This window comes from Mauremys reevesii, linkage group 22 (assembly GCF_016161935.1).
Source record: "Mauremys reevesii isolate NIE-2019 linkage group 22, ASM1616193v1, whole genome shotgun sequence".
Classification (NCBI taxonomy): domain Eukaryota; kingdom Metazoa; phylum Chordata; order Testudines; family Geoemydidae; genus Mauremys; species Mauremys reevesii.
Genome location: NC_052644.1, coordinates 19,902,202 through 19,907,711, shown reverse-complemented (window position 1 = coordinate 19,907,711; position 5,510 = coordinate 19,902,202). Strand labels below are relative to the sequence as shown.

Genomic DNA, 5,510 nt, shown 5'->3' with positions numbered 1-5,510 from the left:
GCAGAATCGTCCATGAGTCGACCCGGATCCCGTGTACCAGCCCTGCCCATCTCCCTGTACCACAGCGCCCCCTATGGAGCCACCCGCCCCACCCTCTGCAGCCCAGCGCCCCCTAGTGCTGCCCAGGGGCTTTGGGGCCAGCTCTCCCTGCCAGGGGAGACGCCCCCTGCTGGGCCCCTGCCCCACCCTCTGGGTTTCCTTCCCCGTCTCCCATCCAAGCCGTGACCCCTTCCCAGCCCGGCTTAGCAGCGGGTTTAACCCTTCCCTCGCTGGGCGGGGCACTCACTTCTGTAGCAGAGGAAGGCCAGGAGGAGGAGGAGGACGAGGCCGGCGGCCGCCGCGCTCACCCCGGCGATGATGGGTTGGGTCAGACCCGGTGCTGTGCTTGGTTCCGATCCCCCTAAGAAGCAGCAGGCCGTGAGCAGCTGGCTCATTACCTGCTGCCCCAGACCCTCCCCCTCGAGGACCCAGGGGGACCCACAGCAGAACATGCTATGGGGCTGGGGGTGGCAGGAGCAGAGGGGATTCTGGGTAATAGTGGTCAGGGGGGTTCACTGCCAATGGCAGAGGCCTATCCTGGGGGGGCAGATTGGGGGGGGGGCTGTACCTCAAGCCCCACTTACCCTGTGAAGCCAGCTGGGGCCAGATCCCACAGCCCAGCTTCCCCCTACCCTAGGTCCTGCCTTGTCCTGGGAATTTCCCAGCAGCTTCAGATCATTTCTGTGTAGGAATCATCTCGAGGTGGGGCGGGGGGGGGGGGAAATGACAGTGGGGGTTGGGTTTCCAGCTGGGCAGGGCACTATGAGATTGTTGGGAGAACCACAACCCGCTGAAACGATCAGCAGCAGAAGACATAACAGTGGTGCCATCGGTGTGGCCATCATTAGGTTCAAGAGTTAACATTATCACATTGAATTGGTAGGTTCCAGAGTTAACTCTATGCGTATCTGGATCAGTAGCTTCCAGTGTTAATGACCCACTGGGCAGCAGACAGAGGGGATACACAGGACCCTTATGCCCAGCTCTCTGTCCCCGGCCGTTTTCCCAGGGGGATACGCACTGAGCTGTGCCCCACATGGGTTGCTTTGTGGTACCGATGGGAGGCACAGCACCCCAGCCTGTGGGGCCGATGGGGTGGGGTTGTGGGGAAGCTCTCCCAGGCCCTGCCCCTGCCAAGCCAATTTGGCATCTGACCAATGAACCCCCCCAGCCTATGAAATGAGTCCAGGGGAGAGTGTCTCAGCCCAGATGGGACATTCGCTGTGGGGCTCTACCCCGTCCCACACAGCCAGGCTCTTGGCTTCATGATTCCCCTTGGGGGCGGCTCCTTGGGCTGCACAAAGCTGTTTCTGTGAACGTTGATGGCGATTTCCTGCCCCCAGCCCCGGTACCTGGTCCCACGCTGCCTGGCTGAGTCGGGTCCGTTCCCTCTGTGGGAATAGAACCAGCATCTGCCAGGGGTGGGGCAGGGGTGTCAGAGAAAACTGGAGCCCTGGTGTCTGTGGTGAGTTATAGAGGGACCCCCTCCCCCAGTCAGCAATGGTAGCTCTTCCCCGGGCTGAGCCGGCGTCCCTGGGGAGAGGATGGGACCCAGGCATTCGGGCCAGCTCAGCACCCCCAGGATACCAGAACAGAAGGATCGGCCCAGAGATACCCTGAGCGCAGATACAGCCCCTGCCTGGCTCCATGGAAACCAGAACTAAAATCATTAATGACTCGTATTAATTACCAGGAGCCCCTGTGCTGGGCCAGCTCCCCTGTGTGCTTGGAGCTGTACGGACACACGACGCAGAGACAGTCCCTGCCCCAGCCAGGTGCCATTCACAGCTGGAGTCACTGTGGAGCAGGTCTGGGCGCGGCTGTTCCTATTTCGGAGGAGAAAAGTCCCTGTGTCTGTAGAGCTACAGGGGAGCTTGTCTGCCAGCCGGGGCTGAATCAAACCAGGGGGCGCTAATACCGACAGCCCAGACTCGCTCTGAGATCACCAGTGGGGGTTGGGAACAACACGGGATCCGTTATTTCGGGTCCAGTTTTCATGTAGACAAGGTCTTAGTCCATCTTTCTATCCCTCACCAGACGTGCTCCCATCTGTCCACTGCCCTACGTTCCCAAGGAGCCACATTCCCACTGACCTGTGGCTGTCGGTCCCCATAGATTTGTCCATCACTCTCTATCTAGAAGAACTGACCCCATCAGTTCTGTCTGCAGGGACCATCCCCCTCCAAACGGCCGAATGGCCATGGGCCCGCGGGCTGGGGGGCCCTGTTCCTGGGGTGTTCTGGGTTCGATTTTCTCACTCTCTCTTCCTCTCTCCCCTCAGGGGTTGGGTGCTGGGGGTTGCTGTTGGGGTGTGGGTCCCCCTCTGTGGGGAGCAAAGATGGGGGGGATGGGGGAGGGAGGGAACTGTGCATCCCCAGAGCGGGGGCAGCATCCCCCAGGGGCAGGGATCCCCCCTCCCTCAGCCTCAAACCTCCAGCGGCTGCTGCTCCCCCTGGCTGGGGAACCCCCCCGTGACTCCGTCCTTGCTCCCCAGCTGGGTGTCCCCTCTGCTGGGTCAGGGCACAACCTGACTCTGAGTGTCCCATCGGGGCTGAGCCCCTCTAAGTATCTGACTGGGGGTGGGGCTGGGAGTGGAGACACTGATCCGGGCCCCTCACCTGCCAGCACCAGCTCCATGGGGTGGCTGGGCTCTGACCAGGTGTCGGGATCCGAGTCTGGGGGAATAATAGCAGGTGTTGCTGCCTCCCTCTGCCCGGCTCACTTTGGAAAATTTGACCCCAGCCGAGTCCCGGCCCTGTGCTGCTGCGTTCCTGGCCCCAGCCTCATACAGAACAAACTCCAAACCCCGGCGCTGGCCCCGACACCGGACGGTCACGGCTCCCCCAAGGGCCCAGGGAGATAGAGGGTTCGGGGGAGCTGAGCTCTGCAGTGGGAGGAGACATGGCATGAGACAGACCCCGGCACGGCCACTGCGCCCCGTCCCCAGCGTGGAGCATCAGCGACGGGGCAGAGACAGGGTCAGGGTCTCCCCTAGGATCCAGGGCACCAAGGCACCACCTGAGATCTCCTCACATACCCACCTCCAGGGGGCCGAGATCCCCCCCACACAGACACTCAACCTTCACTGGCTGGACGTCCCATCTGCTGGGCAGCGCCAGGACTCACACAGAACCCTGGGGCCTGGCTGGGTGTGGGGCTGGGAGCCAAGGTCCCGGGCTGGGCCGCTCACCTGTTACAGGATCGCTGGGCTCCGATCGGGTAATGTCTCCTGATCCGTCGCTATAATAATATTCCAGTGTGATACCAATGGCAGCAAATTCATCCTCAGAGTCAGCAGGGTCTGTGTAAGTCAGATAGTTCCCATCTCCAGCCTTGTAAAGGAGGATCCTCACGCCCAGACGCTGATGCCGACACCAGATGGTGACATTTCCCCCCGTGAGGATCACCCCATGTAGTAGTAAAATTTTATGTTTGTATTTTGTATAATTTAAAATAAAAATTAATAACGTAGCACGTATTCACTGTATTGGTGAATATTTGACCATATCCTGCCAGCCACCCTTTCTAAAGGCAAAACGGAACAGCCTAAGGGGCCACTGGTAAAAATCCATCAGCCAGAATCTGTCTCTGAGCTGATTTCAAGGCAGTAACAGACTTTTTAGGGTCACCATTTTGTTGTGGGTTTAGCAGTAATTGTTGTTCTTTTTTGCATTGCAGCTTCCTGTTCCTGTTCCAATGTTCTGTGGAAATCAGTTCTGGTTTGTGTGTAAATAAAAAATGTGTGAGTTAAAAAATAACTATAAAGGCCGTCACCGAACCAGATGTTCTAAAAAAGAACCAAGAACAAGCGCAAGGGCACCCAAAAATTAGAACACGCAGAAGAGGGCAAATTAACGACTAACAATAAAACAGGCACCTATCAATAAAAACAAACTAGCTGTAATGAAAACCGGCATAGGGTAACTCCCTAAAAAAAAACTGAAAAACAAGCACTCGTCAACCAACAATTGATTACAGCATCATGGTGCAAAAGTCATTAGTCCCAATTTAAAAAAAAACAAAAAAAAACCACACACACAACATAAACAAGGTGCCTTGCCATGAAACTTTGAGTTTGTCCTGCCAAAATTTCTCCAGAGCATCGTGTTGCGACCAAGAGAACCCGGCTAGTCCCTCCCCATGATCAACCTAGTTGGCCACTAGATTGCTCCAGACTCTGGACTGGTAACTATAACATCGACTCGTGTGTGTGTGTGATTAGATGTATATGCTAGTTGTTGTATCTTCAATAAATGCGGCATATTGCGTTTTCCCCTGAAAAAGATCCCATGTGCTTCTTATAAGCATAACACCCACCGGGGCTGACAGAGATGGAGGGTTGGGGTAGGACCCCTCTGGAGTCACAAACAAACAGGCAGTAAGTGGGGGTGACACAAACCGTGTCCGTCTGACTCAATCCTCTGCCCATCTCTCGCTCCAGCGTTTCACCCCCCGCCCGTCCCTGGGGTGCAGCCCGGCCCCACGGCTCACAGCCAGAGTGAGTCACAGGAGGCAGAAAGATTTCCAGTCTCTGATTCCTTCAGTTCTCCAGGGTCAATTCAGCCCTGCCCCCCCTGCAGTCAGGGGTGACTCTGGATTGACCCTGGTGGAGGCTGAGATCAGAATCACCCTCGTTCTGTGTTTCTAACATTGTAGCTCTGCACGGTGCCGGGGGCCCCTTTGGGGACGGGATATTCCCAAAGCTGTTCAGGGGACGTTCCGAACGCCGGGCCGGGCTGAGCCTGACCCACGAGCAAAGCAGTGACACGCGTGTGCAGCAAGCCGAGGGGGAGACACAACGGGGCCTTGCTCCAGTCCCGCTGCGTGTCCACGTCTTACAGCCCTGCTCTGCCTGACCCATTCCCCGGGCTCCTGCCAGCTCCCCGGGCACAGTGCGGGGGCGCTGCGGGGGGGCTGGGGCCTTCACTCTGTATTTCCTGCTTTGAGTGCAGGTGAATTCACCCTGTGTGGTGCCCATCCCTGTAATGAGGGGGGTGAGGTCTCAGTCCCCACCTCTGGGTGTGGGAGGGAGAAGAGGTCTGAGAGGATCATCCCTTTGGGGGATCTGCACCCCTCACCCCCCACTACATCCCTCGTCCTTAATGTGGAAATTCCCCCAGCTGCCCCATTCTCCACAGATACTCACCTCCTGACATCCCGCTCCGCCCGGCCACCCAGCAGCCTGTAATGAGATGGATGGTTAGGGACCAGATCCCAGAGCAACTGGATCCTACACCCTGGGCTCAGATCCCCCCTTATGGGCACACGCCCTGGCTGTCTCCGATACTCACCGAGGAGGAGGACGGTGAGAGTAGACGCCATGACGGGGCAGTGAAGGACCCCTCAGCGCTGCCACCAACTCCCTGGTGCCCAGCTCCACTGAGGCCCGAGTGTGAGCAGAATGAGGAACTGCGCCGGGGGCTGCAGCCCCAGGAAGCCCATGATGCGCTTGGCCCCTTTCCGCCCCATCA

At 58.0% G+C, this 5,510-nt stretch overlaps 1 long non-coding RNA gene across 1 annotated transcript; it reads right to left on the bottom strand.

Annotated features, from left to right (window-relative positions):
- Nucleotides 1–2,948: 2,948 nt before the first annotated feature.
- Nucleotides 2,949–5,510, bottom strand: LOC120388393. The gene is made up of 3 exons (XR_005590553.1): nt 5,331–5,510; nt 5,186–5,221; nt 2,949–3,755 (listed from the first exon to the last, which is right to left on the bottom strand). It is a non-coding gene; the product is annotated as an uncharacterized LOC120388393 (long non-coding RNA).